This window comes from Aquarana catesbeiana, linkage group LG11 (assembly GCF_042186555.1).
Source record: "Aquarana catesbeiana isolate 2022-GZ linkage group LG11, ASM4218655v1, whole genome shotgun sequence".
Classification (NCBI taxonomy): Eukaryota; Metazoa; Chordata; class Amphibia; order Anura; family Ranidae; genus Aquarana; species Aquarana catesbeiana.
Window position 1 is genome coordinate 69,222,569 of NC_133334.1, and position 22,669 is coordinate 69,245,237.

A 22,669-nucleotide genomic window follows, 5' to 3' on the forward strand; every position below is an offset into this window, starting at 1 on the left:
CATCTTACTTAAGGTTTCTGTTTTAATATAAAAAATTATTTTGGTGAGCCTTGCATGTTAATAAAGGAGATATGGTACTTGATGCAAGGCTGCTACACTTGAGTTCCCAGCTTGTCCCCCTGCTAATACAAAGGAGCTTCAGACTTAATGGTACAGATAAGGCACCAGGAGGAAAGAAACTCATCCTTTTATATAGCAAGAGTGAAAAGATTCGAAATGTACACTCACTAAAGCTGGCCATACATGGATTGAAGAATTTCCATGTATGGCCATTCTCGTTGAGAAATCGATCACATGAACAAGCTTGTTGGAAAATTTTTCTTGGATCAGCTACAGTGCTGATCAGTGTAATCTGATGGTGGGACTCCCCCACTGTCAAAATAAAATGACACATGAGGGCATGGGACTGCTCACTGATTTTTAGAGAGAACCCCGGCCAGGAGAGTTTCTGTGTGCATCCTTCATTGGTAAATATGTTGCTTTTGCTATTTGCCCTTGTATATATAAGGGATTCCATATTTTATAAAAAATGTACACTCTTAATAACAAATAATGACTGTACATATTTTTTGACAGCAAATTGATCCCCTGAGGAAGACTTTGATCACGCATGTCGAAACGCGTTGGAAATTTGCAGTTTAAATATTGATAACTAGTGCTGTATGATTACAATATTTTAAAATTGTATACTCACGTTTTTCTCTGATCTGAGCTCATATTTTAAATATTTGTGTGTGCCTGTAACCAGCTGTTATAATTTCTAAATAAAATCTTTTTATAAATCAATTAAATTACTTGAATTCTGCTGCGGAAAAACCCCACTGGGGAAGATTGTTCCATATTATGACCCACTTGGGGTGGCAGCAACATATATCACTCACGTTCATGTGTTCTCTTTATGATATAAATTGACACAGAGGGGAGAATCCCACCATCCTCCATCGTTCAACCAGCTGGCTGAACAAAAATAAAAAGAAGAACGTGTATGGCTGACTTCAAATGATAGGGGATTGATTGTACCAAGGGCCCAGGTCTATTTTCAATTCATGAATCCCCCCCCCACAACTTTATTAATCCATGGTGTCTGGATACACAGGCATGCATTATTTGTTTTTGTTTTTTACATGAATTTATGATGGATGGATTTGGAATGCAATGTATGAATTTGACTTGTCTGTACCAATATACTCATTACTCATGTAAGAGTAGCATATAATATCAAATCAATGGGGTTGATTTATTAAAGGCAAATAGAGTGTTCACTTTTCAAGGGGAATTGCATTTTACATAGAAACTTTCCCCAGAGCACAGTGAATGAGGTGAAGCTCCGCTAACTTCCGTCATCCAATCATGTGCAAGCAAAAAAGTCCTTTTTTAGTTATTTCCCTTGCACATAATTGGGTATTTTTTGCAAATGAAATTTCCCCACATTCACTAAGTTCTAGGGGATAATTCCCATGCAAAGTGCAGCTTCCATTGCACAGGAAAACACCTTTTTGCTTTTTGTAAATCATCCTCATTTCTTCCGGGTTTATAGAATGTGCACAAATGTTGTGGTTGATTTACTAAAGGCAAATAGTTGTCCAATTTGCAAGGGAATTTTCACTTTGCAAAGGATGCCCAATCACATGCAAGAGAAAAAACTGAATTTTTGCTGCATATGACTGGATGATGGAAGTCAGCAGAGCTTCATTTCATTTACTAAGCTCTGGGGAAAATTCCATTGTACAGTTCAACTTCCTTTGCAAAGGAAACAGTCTATTTGTCTTTAGTAAATTAACCCCAATGTGTCTGATCATTGGATTGTCTTAAAGTGGTATTAAAAGCAATTCTTAAAAAAAAATATATATATTATACTTACCTGCTCTGTGCAATGGTTTTGCACAGAGCAGTCCTGATCCTCCTTTTCTCAGGTCCCCTGCTGGCGCTCTTGGCCCCTCCCTGCTGCCGAGTGTCCCCCACAGCAAGAAGCTTGCCGTGGGGGCACCCAAGCAGGCTTGCTCTCAAGCTGTTGCTCTGCGTGTCCAGTCACACACAGAGCCACAGCTCAGCCTTGCCCCCTCTCCCTCCTCATTGGCTCACTGGTTGTGATTGAGAGCAGCAGGAGCCAATGGCTCCTGTTGCTGTCTCAGCCAATGAGGAGGGAGAGTCCCCGGAGAGCCGAGGCTCTTGTGCACATCGCTGGATCGAGATGCGGCTCAGGTAAGTATTGGGGGGGCATGGGGGGCTGCTGCACAGATACATTTTTTTTACCTTCATGCACAGAATACGATAAGGTAAAAGACCTTGACCCTTTAGAAGCCAACTCCAGGTAAATTAGAAATGATCCCTTTTAGCAGGAGTGGGGCTGATTTACTCAAAATCTGGTGCAGCTCTGCATAAAAACCAATCAGCTTCCAGGTTTTATTGTCAAAGCTTAATTGAGTGCACCCATTTTAGTATGTCTCCCCCACTGTGTCCACATTGCAAGGGTTAATTGCTTGTTTTGTTTAGGGGAGAGGAGAAACAGTTTTGATGACCTGCTCCTCTGCTCCCCCACAATCCTACAGTGGACTGTCCCATAACATCATCCTGGACCCTGCTTTGGTCTTGATGATGTCATGACTCTAGACCCATGGAGCGTGGCAGTGCAGAAACTGCGGGATGGAGAGGAAGATTGGGTAAGTATATGTCCTTTCATTGTTCCTCCAGACATAAACGAGCAATTAGGGTAGTTGGGGTTTAAAGGAAAGCTCTACCAAAAGGGATACAAAGGCTGACCATTACTGGTCACCTTCTGGAAATAAGTCTAAGGACTTGCATAGCTGATATTGACTTATTATGGAAACGTGCTAAACATTTTTAGTAATTTCATGGACTCCCCTAGAGTCTGAGCCCTGGGCAACTGCCTGTTCTGCCTTTATTATAATCCTCCACTGTCCTAAAATACAGCCTAATGTGCCTTTACACCCAACATTGACCAACAGTACACAAGTGTGTGGTTGTAACGTGTGTGTGTATCTGTAGCCTCCCCACACTCCTGCATCCTACAAAAAAGCTCCAGATTCATCAGCAACATAATTAGACAAAGTGTTGTTATAGCTGACCTCAGCCAATTAAAATTATTAATAGCATGAGATGCTGTGATGCCAAGCTTGCTACAGTGACATCTCATTTGTTTAATCACGATTTCTTTAAAGTACCTCACAACAGTCACCCATAGCAGCTGAGAGTGATAGCTTATGACTGAAGTGACCTTTGCCGTGTCTGACAACAGGTTGTGATAAGGCAGATGAAGTGGCAAAGGTTGGTAAAGTTCAGGTTAAAAAAAAATAAAAATAAAAAAATAAGAAAAAATAATGTCTAGCAATTCAATTTTTAAGATTTTAATTACATCTAAATATCCAGTAGGTAATTATTTTTTCCCCACTACTGGAAATTCTTTTGATTTTGATTTTTGTCTGCAGAGAATTAAATATTCAATTAAAAAATATATTTAAAGGGATGCTTTGGACTTTCATATAGCCTAGGTCCTGGTAAAGGGATAAGGCAGATGTAAACATCATTAGTTAAATAAACACTCTCCTACCAGTATAAACTGTTCTCCCTGCAAAGTACAGGGCAGTGCTCTCCGCCTGGATGGTGCAGAGGAGACAATTGCAGGAAATTGTTTGAGACACAAAGCAGACAGATAACCTCTGCCCACCTCACTGCATGTGTGGTTCTGCCCTCTAGGGACCCTCTTTGTCCAGGATATTATACCAGTGCAGGGGAAGGCAATGAATGAGATTTATCATAGGCTTCTAATTATCAATAGATTTGTTCCTGTTTTCATGTTCTAACGCATTAAGACGAGATCTTTGTTGAAGATTGTGAAAAACAGACAAGAAAGATGTCAATAATGGGTAATGTGTCTCTGGAAAAAGCGTGTACATATGTTTATATATTTATTTTATTTATTTGTTGTTTCTTTTTTCTATTAAAATAAATAGAACTATTTTAATCTGCAGCAGTCATTTTTTACATACTTTGACTTGATTATTCATTGACAAATTATACTAACATACCTTATTCTAATATATAATTTCTATATCTCTGCGAAGGATTAGACATATTAATGATAATAATAGTAATAATAATAAATAAAATATAAATATTATATATATATATATATATATATATATATATATATATATATATATATATATATATATATATATATATATATATATATATATATATATATTGCGTAACTCCTTCTAACACCAAATAGGTATAGTATTTTTTTTTTCTTTTGTTTACAAACATTAAACTCATACCTAGCTGTGTATGTATATATACACATTACATATAATATGACATGCTATATAATAATCTGCACCTACTTATTTTACTGCCTGCAATAACAATTCCAGCCAATAGTACAGTGGTGCCTGCAGCCTCTATCTATGCAGTTCCATCATTACCCTGTCTGAAGCCAGATTGTGATGTCTGAGACACCTGTGCTCCCATTAGCACAATAAATATGCATTACCTAATATTTGAAAGGAGTTCAGGAAGATAGCCCAGAGACCCTCTGGTCTCAGCAGAGGGAAACATGACTAACCTCAGGCTGTTGGGTTACAATATCTAATAACCCAGTGACAGATGAGGTGGTATTTGATGATAAGGGCTCTTAAGTAGAATTGATATTGCTGTATGTGGCAAGTGACAGAGCAGCATCAAGAACAAGCATTGGCAGATATGGCATCTATTCTTTCTCTCTATCTTTATATATATATATATATATATATATATATATATATATAAACTTTTTTCTATAGAGATTGTTCTGCGCATAGGCAGATGTATTTCAATATATACTGTGTATATATGGAGAGAGAGAGAGAGAGAGAGAGAGAGAGAAAGAGAGAAATATTGTGTATATATATATATATATATATATATTTCTCTCTCTCTCTCTCTCTCTCTCTCTCTCTCTATATATATATATATATATATATATATATATACTGTATACATAAAAGTTGGCATATCTGCCCATGCACGTACATACATACAATAGCTATAAAAAAAGTATATATATAAAGAGAGAGAGAGAGAGAGAGAGAGAGAGGGAAATATTGTATATATATATATATATATATATATATATATATATTACTCTTTCTTTCTCTCTCTCTGTCTCTCTCTCTCTATATATATACACTGTATACATAAAAGTTGGCATATCTGCCCATGCACATACATACATACAATAGCTATTAAAAAAAAGTATAGAGAGAGAGAGAGAGAGAGAGAGAGAGAAAGGGAGGGAGAGATACTGTGTGTGTATATATTATATATAATTTTTTTTTTTTTATAGCTATATATAGATATATATATATGTATGTGCATGGGAAAATATAGTAGTTTTAGAGAGAGAGAGAGAGAGAGAGAGAGAGAGAGAGAGAGAGAGAGAGAGAGAGAGAGAGAGATCATTGGATGGTTTATCTGCTGTATATCTTCACAAGATCATCCTGTAAATGACACAATGTCTAGCACACCATGGAATTCTGTAGCTGCGTATAGAAAAAAAGTCTTTCTATAGGAGAAAGGTATATATATATATATATATATATATATATATATATATATATATATATATTAATTGCACACTAATCTATGCAATATTTGTTTATTTTTTGGTTAGAAAGAAAATATTTTAGCTTTTTAAAGTCAAGGATGCTGTTGCAGTATCTAAAGGGTTAATTAAAAGGAGAAGGAAAAAAACTGAGAGAGAAAGAGAGAGACCCATCCCTTCTGCAGGGGGTTTGTGTGATGCTTGTAATTCATTCAGGAGTGTGCCTTTTAAGAGGCTGAGGAGGCGTCACGTGACAGCCCACGTCAAAGAGAGTAGAAACAGACTTGTGTGGATTTCCCACCCACATCCCATTCACAGCTCCAGAGGGCTGATGAGCTTGTGTCTAACCCTAGTGAGTTCCAGTAGTATGAGCTGTCTCTGTCTCCAGCAAGATCAAATGGAGCCATTTAATGAGGAGATCCCACTGCCTTCACCATGCAGTTTCCACTATCAATAATTTAAAGATTTTTTTTTTCTTCTTCTTTTGTTGTTGTTTGCTCCAGCACAGAAGATCAAGGCTGCACTTTGCTTTTTTTTTAAGCTTTTTTTTTTTCTTTTGCATAGGAAGTTGCAAGGAAAACAAACTATAGAGTTTCATTTGTGATCTCCCCCCCCAACCCCTCCCCCTTACAAAAAAAAAAAAAAAATTAAGGAGTGATTTGATGAATTCATAGGAAAGTACTAACTGAAAAAGGTGGGTCCTTTTTTTTCTTTTTTTCTTCTCTTTTTTTTTTTTTTTTTTACTTTTGCTTATTCAAAGAATGTTTTTAATGTATCACTTTTATTGTCATTGTAGCTACGCAGCAACACTGTCAGCATAGAGTTATTCCTAGCTGTATTGCTCATGAATTAAAAATGACTTTATTTCCTTAACGGGAGCCCTGATAGAAAAAGAAAATGCATTATTATACAGGCAATTGCTGGTTGTACATGGGAAAAACACAGGAGAAAAATACATGATTACAGAACATCCTATATTAAAAATATTAAAATTAAACCATTAAAATATATATTTCCTGCAGTTGTTATTTAAATAATATTTATGAAAAAAAAAAAATAGCTATGCCTTTTAAGAAGAAATGTTTCTGCTTAAAAAATAGTTATGCCTTTAGTAGGATTTTTTTTCCTGATTAAAAATATTTATAAAATAAATAGTTTTACTTTTGGGGAGAATATTTATCTTTCTGTTTATTTATTTTTATTTATTTATTTATGTATTTATTTATATATAAAATAAATAATTATTCCTTTTATTTTATTTTTTAAACCCTATTTATCAAATAAATAGATATGCCTTTTGGGAGGATATTTTGACACTTTTGGGATGACGTTTGATGACGTCAGCAGCTAAAGGGAGCTGTGAGGACAGACCTAAAATCCTCCTTTTTTTTTTTTTTTTTTTTTTTTTTTAATTTTGATTCCACTTTAATTCCCTTCCCATGTCACAGAGCTGTGGCTAAAAATAAAATTCTCTCCCCAGGTGCCTGAATTTGAATTTCAAATTGGCTACAGGGTAACAGGATTAGCTGCTCTGTCTTGACTTGCTGCACTTCCAGTAAAACTGGCAGCGTGTGTTTAGGGGAAAGTTGGGCGGATGGAAGGTGGATTCACTGACACGAGTTAGCTTCGTATGACTCTTTTATGATGTTGTGTGTTGCTGGGGTAGAGCACAGAGAGATCTGCTCTGTCACTTTAAGTTGCATGGGAGTTTGACCAATAAAAGTACAAAGAGGGCTCTAAATAATTTCTCACTGACAAAAGCAAAGACATTCTGGTCTAAACGCCTTGCTAAACTCAACAAGCCAGGACTATAGAGGCACAAGCAAGAAGCACTGTATAGGATTCTGATCTCCCTCATGCACATTTGATGAGACATTGGAGCCTCTGGGCTGTCACTGAGATGCAGCACGAAAGTTCTTTCTGATCCAGCATGGAAATGCCTAGGAATCATCAAACTTTTATCCAGCTGCTGGTCTTCATCTAAAATAATCCAATAAATCCCAAACTGGCAGAGACAGAAGGTAGGATGTCTGGGAAGGGATAGGGTTAGGGTTGGGACGATCAGCATCTACCTAGGGGGTAGACTTCTCTTGCAATAGTCAATGGAACTTCAACTTTGTCTATGATGCTGCAGGCAGTACATTGTTTTTTTTGAAAGTCACTCCAGCATGGTGTTAGAGCAGGGAGGGAGTTTTCTAGGGCTGTACAGCTAGGAATGTACTGAGACAAAAATGCATATTCAATAGACCAGTGTTTCTCAATCTTTTTTTAACATGAAGGAACCCTTGAAATAACTTTCCAGGCTCAGGGAACCCTTGCTAATAATACTGCATCTACTGCTCACAGTACAATAATTTGGTGAGCACTGGAATAAATGCTTTTTACATTGGTGGTTATTGGAAAGAATCTCCTTACATTGGTGGTCATTGGAAAGTGGGCTTATTACATTGGTGGTCATTGGAAAGTGGGCTTATTACATTGGTGGTCATTGGAAAGTGGGCTTATTACATTGGTGGTCATTAGAAAGTGGGCTTCTTACATTGGTGGTCATTGGAAAGTTAGCTTCTTACATTGTTGGTTTTCGGAAAGTGTGCTTGTTACATTGGTGGTCATTGGAAAGAGGGCTTCTTACATTGGTGGTCATTAGAATGCATCTTACATCAGTGATCATTGGGAAGAATCCCCCTTATAGATAACTAAATTGTGGTGAGGTGGTCACTCAAAAGAATGCTCCTTACATTGGTGATCACTGGAAAGAATGCTCCTTACATCAATGATCATTGGGAAGAATCCCCATTTCAGATAGTTAAAGTGTAGTGAGGTGGTTACTGGAAAAAATGCCACTTAAATTGGTGGTTATTGGGAAGAATGCTCCTTACATTGGTTGTCATTGGGAAGAATTCTCCTTTCAGATAGCTAAAGTGTGGTGAGGTGGTCACTGGAAAGAATGCTCATTACATTAATGGTCATTGGGAAGATTGCTCCTTAAATTGGTGGTCATTGGGAAGAATCCCCATTTCAGATACCTAAAGTGTGGTGAGGTGGTCACTGGTAAAAAAAATGCTTCTTACTTTGGTGTTCACTGGAAAGAATGCTCCTTACATTGGTGATCATTGGGAAGAATCCCCATTTCAGATAGCTAAAGTGTGGTGAGGTGGTCACTGGAAAGAATGTTCCTTACATTGTTGGTCATTGGGAAGAATTTTCCTTACATTGGTGATCATTGTCAATAATCCCCCCTTCAGATAGCTAAAGTGTGGTGAGCTGGTCACTGGAAAGAATGCTCCTTACAGTGGTGGTCACTGAGAAGATACAGATGCTAAAAATATCATTGGTTGAGAGGTAGAAGTTGCTCATTGTTCCAGGAACCCTTAGCAAGCTCTGGAGGGACCATAGAACCCTGGTTGAGAAAAGCTGCAGTAGACTGATTACTTTTCTTTTTTTTTAAGGAATGTCTTCTTTTTCCCTTTGTGGGGTGGGTTGCTACTGGGTTAAACTTGCTTTTCTAAGCTGATGTATCAAGCAGGGATACCTCTCTATATGTTAGCTTTAAAGGCATTGATTGGCAAGATTGTGTTGCTGCCATGGGTGACACAACTGACTTGAATTGGTTTTGTGTACTGATGTTTGCATTTGGCAGTGAAAAGGTCAAGAGACCTCTGTCATGTCTAGTTTTTTATTTTTTGCATTGCCATTATAATGGATAGTGATGTGTGCTGCATGCTTTATATTAACATATTTCTGCTATGCTGTAAGTTGCAGAGTCTGGGATTCCCGTAGGAAAGGGGTGGTGGGGCTTGTTGCTACCAGTTGCAGTGTATTCCCTGTTCTATTTCCTGAGCCAGAATTTTTTTTACCTTTTCTAATCACCCCCCCCCCCCCCCCCTCAAAAAAAAAAAAAAAAATCTAGCACATGGTACATAGAGTCAAACATCACCATCAAAGTGCAATAAGTCTTTTAATAATATAACATGCCTTATGAACGACCCATTCTATAATTTGCAGTAAGGAAAACAATAAACTAGAGTATAATGAAACCCACAAATTGGAAAAATATGAGGGTGCTTGCAGTGGCATATGGAATACAGCCATTCTCGTCGTTTTTTTTTTTTTTTTTCTTTTTTTTTTCTCTTACAGTTGCTGCTTTTAAGAAGTAAGAGGCTGCCCTCTACTGGCCACATGGTGTACAGCGGCTATTAAATTCATTAAGGTTTTTTTTCTATAAGGGAAATTGCTTCAATTGAAATTCATTTAAGTTTAAATGACCTTATAAAGAATTAAACCAGCCTTTTACAAATGTTTTAAAGCGATTTCCTAGCCATTAAGCCTGTCTCGCAGAAAGGACCGAACACATTATATTGCACCTAATGCGTTCAGGCTGCAGACCCACGCTTCCAACTGCTACTTTTCAGCAGCTGGAGAATGCACTGAAGCAAGGAATGGCATGTTTTATGTGATCTGTTATCAACTGGCATCATGCACTGCCTTTTTGCTCCTTTTTTTTAATAGCACAATGAGGTGCAGACGTACAGACCCAAATGGCTTAAATACTTGCAGGCAGGATTTAAGAGATCTTCTCTGAGCTTTAGAATGTTCCCTAAACTCTAAAACAGTCTCTGTTAAATGAATATATTCAATTGTCTTTTGTGTCTATTATGGTTATGCACGTGCGCTAATTAATTTTGAAATATTTCGTGTTGAGTGTTTGGTTGGGATATGTGTAATAAGCATTGCTGTAGCATCATGTCGTGTACCGGTTTAGCCAGCAAGATGATGCAAGGTGGAGTTGTGACGTGCAAGGTGCTGGAACCTGAAGCAACCAATCAGCTTCTAGTATTCTGTAATCACCTCCATGAATGAAGCATTTCTGACCGGTTGCTTTGGGTTACTGCAGTTTTCACATACCTTATTATTATGCATGAGTGTTCATGGTTTGGTTGTACTTGGCTTCTGTTGGAAGACAATCACCCAGCGGTTGATGTCTGTAGTAGACCAGGAGGGATTTAAAGTAGTGTTAAACCCAAAACCAAAAATGTAATTTATTCCAGTTTACCAATCCTTAGATATGGTGACTGCATTTGTTTCTTGTTTTTAGGCTTTTTCCCTCTGTTTTCACCTGGTGATCTGGCCAAAATGATAGTGCACCCACCCAGGATAAAGGAGCACAGGGGCACCTTTGGACAGCAGCATTGTCCGTCTGGGGGGGGGGGGGGGGTGGGGTGTTTTGGGGGTACTAGCAGTTTTAGATACACTAACATTGAAGAAAAATTCCATCTCACACTGCAGTTACACAAGCAGTTACAGCAACAGTTTTTTTGGGGGTGATAAAGCATTTACATGAATAAATGAAAGATGATTATTGTAAGCCCACTGTCAGTGGTAAATGGTTTGCTTCAACACTTGTTGAGCTTGTTCTGTTGAAAAACAGCAGACTTACTGGCCAGATCACCAGATGGGAAAAAAAAAAGAAAGCCTATAAATCTAAGAATTGGTAAGCTGCAAAATAATAAAAGTTTGCTTTTGGTTTGTATACCGCTTTAAGTCCCCATTGAAGGAATGACCCTGGCATACCGGGAGAGACCGGCTAGTCTCTGTTTTATGTCCTTGTTTATGCAGATAGTTCTGAAGCATTTCACTAAGATAAAAGAAATGAAGTAATATGTGATATAAGGGAGTGCAAAGAGCACCGACGATGTGCAAAATGAAGGTATCCATAGCCACCTATCAGAAATGACCTGTCTGATATGGTTGGCTGCATGGGATACTGCGCTCTGCACATCACCAATTAATTCTAATTTTATGTAGGAGTTTTGTTATTAGTCATATTTATAGCCAGTTTATTTTGTTACCAATGTACAGCCATTTGGAGTATCTATTGGAAATGTTCAAATGTTTCTTGTTGCTATGGGAAAAGGTTTACAGCTAGTTGCTGCAGTCTACAGTTGTCCATGGAATGTTCACCTAGAGACTTAATTCCATTGTGTCTACAGCTCTGCCATGGCAACAACCAGTTTAGAACAGCTGCCATTGGGCATGATGAAGTGGATATCTAATTGAGCTTGTGCAGTCATAGGAGGCGATGAACAATAAAGCAATTTACAAATGTAACATTTTTCTTATCAAATTTGCTATGAATGGTGAAAGAGGGCTTCAACCAAACATTGACATTGATGCCTGGACATTTAATGAAAACATTCAAGCACCAGCGATCCACGTTACACCAGTTAATGACATAAGAAACCCTCTGCATACCGTCATTATGACTTAATTGTATAGTTATTTGCATTGTAGCAGTTATAAGTCCTCCATAATTAGTTATCAGTTGTAGATTAATGGTGTGGAATTCCATCTAATGATGGAGCTCCCTCCAGATTATTCTGGTAGCTGCATCATTCACGTATGCTAGGAGGTAAAGCATGAACTTTTGGAAGGATTCCTATGTTTTGTCTGATATGATCATTTCCAAAGAATAGCAAAAGAGGCTGTAAGAAATTTCAGACTCACAAAAATGTTTGATCAAACTGGGCTTTAAATTTAATGAGGCAAATATGAGTGGGCAAAGTACAGTAACCCTTTGCAACCAATCATCTGACAGCTCAGTTTGTTAAGAGATCTATATCTGATTCTCCGCTATGGATTACGGCACTGTTTAAGTATCATTGCTCTTTGTTCTTCATTATTAAAGTGCAAGCATAAAAAAATGACATAGTCTATTGCTAGCATCAACAAAGCAGTTTTTGTTTTTCTAAGTCCCCCATAAAGTTTTATTACCTGTTTGCTCTCACCAGCAGATCTATTATTTTTTTCACTTCCTGTTAACAGCGTGGCAATTGCTGTTTGTTCTGCAGTGAAACCACAAAGCAGTGCTGTCACCCTGTGGGAAAGGTCTTAGAGCAGGGGTCTCAAACTGGTGGCCCTCCAGCTGTTGCAGAACTACAAGTCCCATGAGGCATTGCAAGGCTGACAGTTACAAGCATGACTCCTAAAGGCAGAGGCATGATGCGACTTGTAGTGCCGCAACAGCTGAAGGGCCGCCAGTTTGAGACCCCTGTCTTAGAGCTTGGGTGCTAAACCTGTGGCCCTCCAGCTGTTGCGGAACTACAAGTCCCATGAGGCATAGCAAGGCTGACAGTTACAAGCATTACTCATAAAGGCAGAAGCATGATGGGACTTGTAGTTCTGCAACAGCTGGAGGGCCACAGGTTGAGTGCCCATGTCTTAGAGGAACAAATTGGGGGAGATTTACTAAAAATGGTACACACAGACTCTAGTACTACTGTGCATGGTAGGCAATTAGCTTCTAGGTTTAATTGTCAAAGCTTAACTAAATAAGCTGAAGTTAGAAGCTGATTGTTTTTTTATGCACAGTTGCACAAGATTCTGTGTGCACCGGTTTTAATAATTCTATAGTTTTTGATGGACTTTAAAGCTGAATAATTTTTGGCAATTTCCAAGGTGAAAAGAAATTGGCCCTAATGCTATGTGCCCCAACTCCGGCTGCTGCATCTTACTTTTACTCAGACAGCAGTCTCCTGTCAGCATTGAACGTCCACAGCTGAGACTTGTAGTTCCAGCTGCAATACACTCAGTACTCTGATCACTGTGGGTCATTTACTCGATAACTCCTCCATTCATTAATAGCCTTGCATTGTGTTAAGTGAATGCAAGATGTTCTCTAACTGGAGGAAGGGAGTTTGCAACGTTCATCCACACCTCCTCCAATCACAGTGTGCCTTGCATTCATTGAAAACAATGAATGGAGGAGGAGCTGAGCAAGTGGCCCATAGTGATCAGTGTATCAGAATTACTGATGCCAACAGTACAAGCCTCAGCATTGGATATTTGGCATTGACATGAGTTACTGATGGCACTACAAGCCTCAGCATTGGATATTTGGCATTGACATGAGTTACTGATGCCAGCACTACAAGACTCAGCATCAGATATTTGGAGCTGACAGGAGTAAAAGTGAGACATGGAACAAAAACTGCAGCAGCCAGAAATTGGGCACATGTCATTAGAGCTAAATCATTTTTGGCCGTACTTTGGCTTTAATTAAGGACCAAAAGAAATTAAAGCTCAACGCTAGCCAACAATGTTTTAAAGTGGAACTAAACCCGTCTATCTAAACGTTTTTTTTTTTTTAAACATTAAATTCCCAGCATGCTGGGATTGCTAACTGTCACAATTTCTTGTGCTCTCAACCAAACTGTCAAACCATGAAATGGCTGGAGTCATAACTGATCACATGTGCGGCACCATGGCAGTTACAGATCAAACAGGGGCCAAGATGGCAGCTTCCTTGCCCAAAAAGGATAGGAGGATTTAGTTCTGCTTTAAGGAGTTACAGCAACAGTTTTTTTTTTTTCAAATTCCTTCAGGGCCCTTTCACACAGGCACCTACGCTAAATGGAACCTATGAGCTCATTGGGGGATCTCTCCGCTGTTCCCCGCTGAGCAGGCGGATGACAGGTCCCTGTCTGTGTCCACTATGCAGAGCGGACACGGACACAGTCCTGCTCCTCCATCCATCGGATGGAAACAGAGCGCCTGTCCATTTCCATCCGATGCCACCCGATTCGATAGACTGATGGAAAATAGGGCCACCATCCATCTGTTTTTGGTGGACAGGATTGGATCTGATGTGTCCGCTGACATCCGCCGCTCCATAGATGACAATGCAGGGTCCGATCAGGCGGACTGATTAGACAGACCTGATTAGACAGCCCATGTCAAAGGGGCCTTAGAAAAAAAGATTTAAATCATATGAATAAATGATAACTGTTGTAGGTTTCCCTGGTAGTAGTTGTATAAGGTTTGTCCCAACTGACACTTTTTGCTGGACAAGCCGATCTCCCATAAGTGTGACTCCCCCTTCATCCCCTGCTGCTGGGCCAATTAGAAAGCGCAGTGAGCTTTGCGCATGCACAAGAGGGAACCAGCAGTGAAGCCTTTGGGCTTCCTTTAGGCTTCACTGCCTGGTTTCCCTACCAGGAATGGTGGCGGCAGCCAGGAATGATTGGCTGGGGTGCCGACATTGCGGGCTCCCTGGACAGGTAAGTACCCTAATATTAAAAGTCAGCAGCTGTAGTATTTGTAGCTGCTGACTTTTAATTTTTTTCACCCAGGCTGGACCTTCTTTTTAAATATGAAACAGAGGCCAATATGGCAGCTTCCTTGGCTGAAAATGATAGGAGGGTTTAGTTCCCCTTTAAGTCTGCCATAATGTGCTAATAGGCTGTTCAACTTTAAATATTCCCAGCTGCATTCCACATAGATCTTCCATCGTCATGTAAATGCCTCAACCCTGTTTGTTTTATGCCAAAGCTTGACTCCATGGAGCAAGGAAGACATTCTGTAATGCAAAGGAACCCAATCAAATTTTGGTGCTGGATGATGTGTGATTGGCTGCTGTGGCTTTTAACACTTTGACCATTGGCTACTCCAGCTTATTGCACTTTGTGCTTCATCATTCCCCCCCCACAATGCCTCCCTGACATAGCTCTATCTTTTTTCCACATATCCCATGGCCACATATCTCCGCATGGCCCTAACACAGAGATATTATATTATTCACAAGCTAGAATTCTGTTCCTTCATGCTGTGTTTTCGTCTTGCACAAGACTATACAATGACATGCGAAAGCCACTTGTTCAAATGTAACCTTTAATGGAATTTAAACCATGCGAGTTTCAATCACTGGAATTCCGGAATCAAAACAACGTTTTTGTTCTAGTGCTCTCTTTCCTAATACGCAGAATAGGAAATGCGGCACCTGTTACATAAGGCACTGTCAACTGACCTTTAACCTCTGATTTGAACTTATAAGATTTGTTTGTTTTACATTCACAATGTTCTTGTATCTTCTCAAACCTGTTGAACTTTGACTTTTTGATGTTTTTTTTTTAGTGGGGGGGCTGTGGATGGTTTAAGATCCAGGCATTCCTTTATATGTCTGAAAATAGAACATGTTGCTCCTCAATAGATTCAGTCCTGCACAGGAAAGTGATAATTGTATGATGAAAGGGAAAATCTCATTGGCTGCCATTGGGCAACCCACTTTGTCCATATTTCAGACGTGTTGATATACGAGGCCTTCAGCAAAAGAAAAGCGTAAAGCGCTGGATGTCCACATCAGGCATGCAAGTTAGGAGTAACCATGTTAAGCCTGCATGGAGGCAGTCTGCAAAGTATATAACTTTTTTTATGTAGCGCTACCCAGGGTGGATGAAAATCAATGATTTTTTTTTTTTTTTATCAAATTTTTTTTGATGTTTATTAAATGTATTTTAATAAAATGCTGTTGGAGTAAAAATCTAAAGATAGTGTTCTATTTAAGATGCATTAATAATGTAGTTTATTCAGCATGAAATGGAGCTTAGTTATGTAGTATGAGGCTGCATATTTTGCAATATTTACATTTTTGGTTAACTCATATAATTAATCCAAGCTCCCTATTATTAGGAGGAATAGTATCCCATCATTGGTATCGGTGGAAGATATAGTGCCCCATTGTTGGTGTCAGTGGAAGGAATAGTGCTCCAAGGGCCGCATAAAAGATAGCAAAGGGCCACATCTGCAAGTTGAGATAGCATGCACTGCATTGATGCATTCACACAATTGCACAGTAACCATGAGATAAACCAAAGTTCAGAAATATTCCTTTATCCCAATGTTTTGCAAATCTACGTACACTACAAACTGTATGACTGAATCGGTTCTGATATCAATGTTTTACTAACCTGATAGCTTATTATTCTAAATAGATGTTTATATTTCTTTATTTTTACTTGGTGATAATTTACATGTAGTTTGACTCTGTATACAGCTGTGCAGTTATTGAAAAATATGCCAATACTGTATGGATTCTATTGTTGCTTTCTTTTGCTCAATAAAAACCTTAATTGTTATTATTCTAAATAGGAAACCTTCATTTTGTTTGCAAATATTAAAGATTCTAACTACCAGAAAGGATAAGTCCTTACATTTAAAGAGCACCTGTCATTTCAGATCCATCATGGCAGCACCTGTTAGCGGGCATCTACTCACCTGCTGCCGCCACGTCCCTCACCTTGTGTCACTGCCGCATCACCAGCCGTCTCATTAAAGTGTATGGGACTGTCAGTGAGTCAACAACAATTATGATTTAAATCGAGTTGATTTAAACCAAGCCTTTTTACTAGTGATTTAAATCATTTTTTAAATTATAATTTAAATCGACTTGGTTTAAATCAAATCCACCCTGAGCGCTACCCCCGCAGGAGCCGCTGGTGAAAAGGGATCCCCCACCCTGCACAGACAGGCACACCGAATTTCCACAGCACTCTCAAGTCAAGAAACAGTCCAGCAGCTTTGTTTTTTTTTTTGTTTATTAGAAGTATTCAACTTGGATGAGGAAAGGGGTATTATGGGTTGCCCACTTGACCTTAGCAAACTCTTCGGGGACAACTTTCCTATATACAGTCTATTCACACACTCCTCAGCTTCCTCCAGCACATCACTTGATTGCAGAACAACTTCTCAGACCCAGCTGGCACACTGCTAGATGATCTGACAAAAAGGCATCAGTTAGATAAGGCCCATTATACGCAGGAACTGCGGGCCACTTGGCTTTGTAGCAAAATCCAGCTTGAATTACTCTACGGATCTCAGCACCACCTCTTCAGGCACTGCCAGCCCACCTGCCAGCAGCTGCCTCTTTCCTAGCCCTCCTGGCTACTTCCCTCAGTCCTCCCAGACTGACTCTACAGCCATCTCAGACTGCCACTCCTCAGTCCTCTCAGGCTGTCTCACTCACCAGCCACCCGGCTGTCTTCTCCCTGGAGATCTCCTGGACATGCTCGCTGGCTCCTGCTGTCCTCACATCTGCTCCTGTGCCACTGGACAGGACAACTCCTTGTGTTGTCAGGGGATCCCTCCTACACCCAACCTCAGACCCGAGGTCACCCCCCCAGACTAGGGGGTTACCCTTAAGGGCCTACCAACAGCCTCCTCAGCACTCCATCTCACACCCGAACTCCACTGCCCCTGCTGGCCTGACCCAGACTATTTAAGAGGTCCCTCCTCCTGCCAGCCCATTTGGCTGGGAATTGGTTGGGGCCCTCATCAATACTCCAGGCTGCTCCTCCTGACATCCCTCCCATTCTTCTTGAAGTTTCTCAAAAGTTCCAGCAAGTAGGGGGAGGAAACAGCGATGCTGCCTGATGAGTCATTCCATTCTCCCTGAGTCACTCACCCTGACCCAGAATAAACCCAGGCTTGGCTCCCAGCCAAGCCAAATTTACCTACAAACAACTATGTACAACTCCCATTCTAGCACTCTAGAGAGTGCTACATTTATTTGCATTTTCAAGCTAAATAGCCAGTACATCTATAATCCAGTCCTGAGATTTACACAGCTCTGCCACACAGCACAGTTCTGTCGGGCCTGGGGCGGGAGACCTGATTTTTCTCTGCTACAGTTAAAGTGGTTGTAAAGCTCTGAAATGAAAAATGAATCCAAAGCCCCCTATTGCAGTCTTTTTCATCCAGGGTGCATTGAGGTTTCTTCAGGGGTGCCTTGGCAAAATGCCTAAAAATTACCCAAACACTGTATACAAACCAGCATGTGGATGAAGCCTGCCTTCTTAGTTACACAAAGCCACAGGTTTTCATTGTGCACCATTACAACCTTCTAACTGCCGGCGTCCTAACAACCATTAGCATAATCACTTGATAAGAAGGATGTCTGTCGCCTGCACAGCATCCTTGTTTGACCCTCCCCTGCCCCTCTCCATCAGCATTGGGGTCACATTAGCTGAATGATGGAGAAAAACTGAGAGAGAACAGAAACATTGGCATACTAGTCAGTACCAGTGTGCAAAAGTGTATTTGCTTTAGAAGAATAAATCACCTCTAAGGCTGAGTGTCCAACGTGTGTGGATGTTGATGCATTATGTAAAATTATTAGAATCCTTTTTACATTTTAAAATAGGGTGCCTCGAGAATGTCCATAATTTTTAAAGGGTGCCTTGACTGAAAAAAGGTTGAGAAACTCTGGCCTAGTGTTGTCCCTATCTAACCTTTCCTTCCTGTGCTATCTGCATGAGTCACTTCTGACAGTCTAACTCAAGGGTCTTCAAACTACGGCCCTCCAGTTGTTCAGGAACTACAATTCCCATCATGCCTAGTCATGTCTGTGAATGTCAGAGTTTTACAATGCCTCATGGGATGTGTAGTTCCGCAACAGCTGGAGGGCCGTAGTTTGAGAATCCCTGGTCTAACTCAACACCGAGAAATCCCGGGAGACAGCCCTTCCCCCTTCCAGCACACAGCAGGTGATTGACAGCCTCTGCTGTGCATGTTTCCCTATGGGACTGTGTATAGGAGGGTGTGTCAATTTCTTACACTCAGGTCTCAGATTACAATCAGCTCCCTGCTCTATGCTGTGCAGTGTGTGGTGTCAGCCCCCCCTTTTTTTTCTTGTGGGGCTAAGGAAAAGCATTTGATCTGGATATAGATGAGGGAGGGTAGAAGATAAACAGGTACAACTTATGTAGGAGGATCTTTTTCATCTCTGTTGATCACCTGAGGCCAGTCACTTCAGTGGGTAAATGTAAGGGCTTACATCCACTTTAAGTAACGATTATGGGTCTTAGCTAGTGAAAGGAGAAGCAGCACACTGAAGAGCTGATGTCTGTCACTCAGCTCTCTCCTGCTATCAGAATGCTTCTGGCACAGCAGCACAATGGATTTGCTACTTGTGCCATTTCTCCCTCTCCTAGTCTGAGTTCTGCTGCACAGAGGCTGACACCATGTCAGCTTCAGGTACTTAAACTAATTGCATTCAAAAATACATCTAACGATGTATTATCATAGATAGAGAGAGCTGCAGTCATTTGTGTTTTTACATCTTCCAGGAGTTTGGCATTAAGTGAATGGAAAACATCCATAAAATTGTTTTACAGAAAGTATTGAAAGAATAGCACATTTTTATAGCAGTTATGGAGATTGAGCGCAGGAAACAAAATTGAATAAATATCTTTACATGAGAGCAGTAAGAGTTTATATCATAGGAATGTTAGCCAGGGTGGTAAAGATTAAGTCCATGGAGGAATATTCCAATGTGCTGAAGACTGAACAATGTCGGTTGAGTTATGTAGCTGGGCAGAGGTGATGATCGTTTTGTATTGTAGATGATCAAGAAGGAGAGAAGAGAATATAAAAAAAAGAGTAATAACAAGTAATAAAATATGAATTAAAAAAAAAATAAAAACAAGAAGAGAAATCTTTTGCTAAGCATTAGCCATAGAAAAAGGAAGTTGTTTGGTGTGAACTTAAAGGGAAACTTGGCTATATCTGAGCGCCACAAACTGAAAATGCAATTGAATTCATTTTTTAATAGTCCATGCAAACTCACCCACCCACCCATGTCTCCACTTTTTATTTTGTTGTAAAAGCACCTTGAAACACCCCTCCAAGTAGTTCTAGCCAGGGCCATCTTGCGTAAGGGGACAGATGATTCCTACAGCATTTACTTCCTGGAATCCATCTGCCTTTAGCTTAGGTATGCAGTCAGGAGGGTGTGCTTAGCTGAGAAAGTCCCTCCTCCAGATTAAAGAAAAAAAAATGCCTATGATGACTTCTGGGATGCATGACATCATTTTGGCCTAGGCCAGAAATTAGGAAGAAACGAAAGAAATGTAAAAAAAAAAAGGTGAAAAATAAAAAAGCTAATGTCAATAAATATAATAGATCTTCCGACCTATTTACTAAGGCTAGCAGCATAAAAAGCTATTAAAGGGTTTGTTGTGTGACTTGTACAAGCCTTAAAGGAGAAGTTTACTTAAAAAAATAAAATAATAAATGTACATTTTTTTTTTCTTTAGGTTAAAAAATGTGCATTTATTTATTTTAATTGTTTCTGGAGCCTGTAAAGCATTTCACCAGTGATCAGCAGATCGCCGGTGCCATGCAGGTCTCCTGCAGATCTGTCAGTGTATCTGTTTACCCATACAGCTCGTACGAGCAAGCAGATACACTGACAGTAAGAATCAATGAACTACCATAGCATGGCACAGCGCTGTGATAGTTCATTGAGAACTACAAGTCAGCAGCTGCTAAAGATGTCAGGGACTGCAGCTCATTCACACACAGAGCTGTGTGAATGTATGACAAGGCTGCGTGACTTCAAAAATTGACAGCTAGTATGGGGAACTTCTCCCCGTACTGCTGTCACAGGGAGTGTGGGGATCAGGGAGCAGCTACAGCCTTGGGAACATGTTACATGCTCCACCCTAAAAACGAGTGCAACATGTACCATGTTCCCAAAGGTGAACTTATCCTATAATGGAGTTGTTGCGAACCAACAGGGTTCTTTTCAGCAGATATCCTGTTATAGTGTTAGGCAACAACTTGGGTGTGACAGCTATAATGACCATTTTTTAAAGAATATGGAACTTTTTAAAGTTTAATCGAAAACATTACCGTTTATAATAATCAAGTGATATCAAAGTATAACTAAAGGCAAAACTTTTTTTTTTTTTGTGAGTGGAGCGGGATTAGAACACTTGCCAGTTTTTTTTTTTTTTTTTTTTTTTTTTCTGTCTGTGCCCCAATTAGGGAGATTCCCCCTCTCTATTTGTCCTGTTTACCATTATCATTGAAAGTGAAAATAAAAGAAAATCCCAAATTTGGGTTGTCCCCAGAAATGTAATAGAGGAAGAATCTTCCAATGGATGAACTAGTTCCGGTGACCTGGGGGTCCCCAAGAGATTCCCTTAATTTACAGGGATTTCCTCTCACTTCCTTTTTGGCTATGGGACAGAAAGTAAAGGTAAATCTCCCCAATGGGACAAAGATGGCATAAATAAACCTTACAGGGGTTATAACCCTGTAACTGCAGAAGCAGTGCAGTGCTTGAGAAGGTTCCATAAACTACTGCAGATAGCATTAGGCAACCCTCTATGGCAGAGATCTCCAAACTTTTCAAACAAAGGGCCACTTTATTGTCCTTCAGACTTTAGGAGGGCCGGATTGTGGCAAATGGGGGTAGAAAATGTCACGGGCCCGGCATCAGTGAGAATAAATATGGCCTCAGGGTTGGTGGTCAATAGGAGGAAGAGTTTTCCCCCTATTAGTAGGAGGAATAGTATCCCATCATTGGTATTGGTGGATGATATAGTGCCCCATTGTTGGTGTCAGTGGGAGGAATAGTGCCCCAAGGGCCAGATAAAGGATAGCAAAGGGCTACATCTGGCCTTCAGGTCACAGTTTGGAGACCCCTGCTCTATGGTGATGGGTCTCAAAGTTCTATGGTCTGTGGACCACTGTAAAACAAATCACAGAAATGTTAGGCCCCTTTCACATGGGCTGTCCGATGAGGTCCGCCTGTCACTTTTTCAGGTAGACCTGATCGGACCCTCCAGTCTCTTTTGTGGAGCGGTGGATGTCAGCAGACACATGTCCACTGACACCTGCTGCCATTTGATCCAATCCTGTGCACTAAAAACACACAGATGGTGGTCCTGTTCCCCATCCGTCTAGCAGACCGGATCAAATGCCATTGGATGCAAACATACAGACATTCCGTTTCCATCTGATTGCCCCATAGAGGAGAGCAAGACTGTGTCTGTATCCACTTTGTATAGGAGAGTGGATACAGACCTGTTATCCGCATGCTCTATGGGGATCCGCGGAGAAATCCCCCGCTGAGCAAACAGATTCCGCTTAGGGGAGGCGCCCATGTGAAAGGGGCCTTAGACCTTCTATGCCTATGCCCATTTTTTACCTTGAGGGAAATAAAGAAATAAAGCCGATGTGACAACCTGTTGCGATGCTCATTCTTCTCACTGATGTGACATATTTTTGCTGCTTTCCTAGGATGCTTCAATACACTTAAAGCAGTATTAAACCCAAAAGCAAGCATTTATTATATTGCATCTTACCAATTCTTAGATGTGATGGCTGCATTAGTTTACTTTTTTAGACTTTCCTTCTTTGATTTTCATCTGGTAATCCAGCCAGCAATTCTCTTGTTTTTCATAGCACAAACTCTCCAGCAGAATGTATCAGTTTACATGGATGAGA

At 40.0% G+C, this 22,669-nt stretch overlaps 1 protein-coding gene across 3 annotated transcripts in view; it reads left to right on the forward strand.

Annotated features, from left to right (window-relative positions):
- BDNF (brain derived neurotrophic factor) overlaps positions 1-22,669 on the forward strand; it is a 149,603-nt gene that overhangs the window by 55,038 nt on the left and 71,896 nt on the right. Inside the window, exon 1 of one of the 3 annotated variants that reach the window (XM_073604536.1) lies at positions 5,881-6,296. The exons of 1 other annotated variant lie outside the window; for it this stretch is intronic. The gene's annotated coding sequence lies outside the window, so the exon portion shown is untranslated. Of the gene's footprint in view, positions 1-5,880; positions 6,297-7,176; positions 7,624-22,669 lie in introns of those variants that run through there. One more of the 3 variants, XM_073604537.1, reaches the window with a different exon arrangement.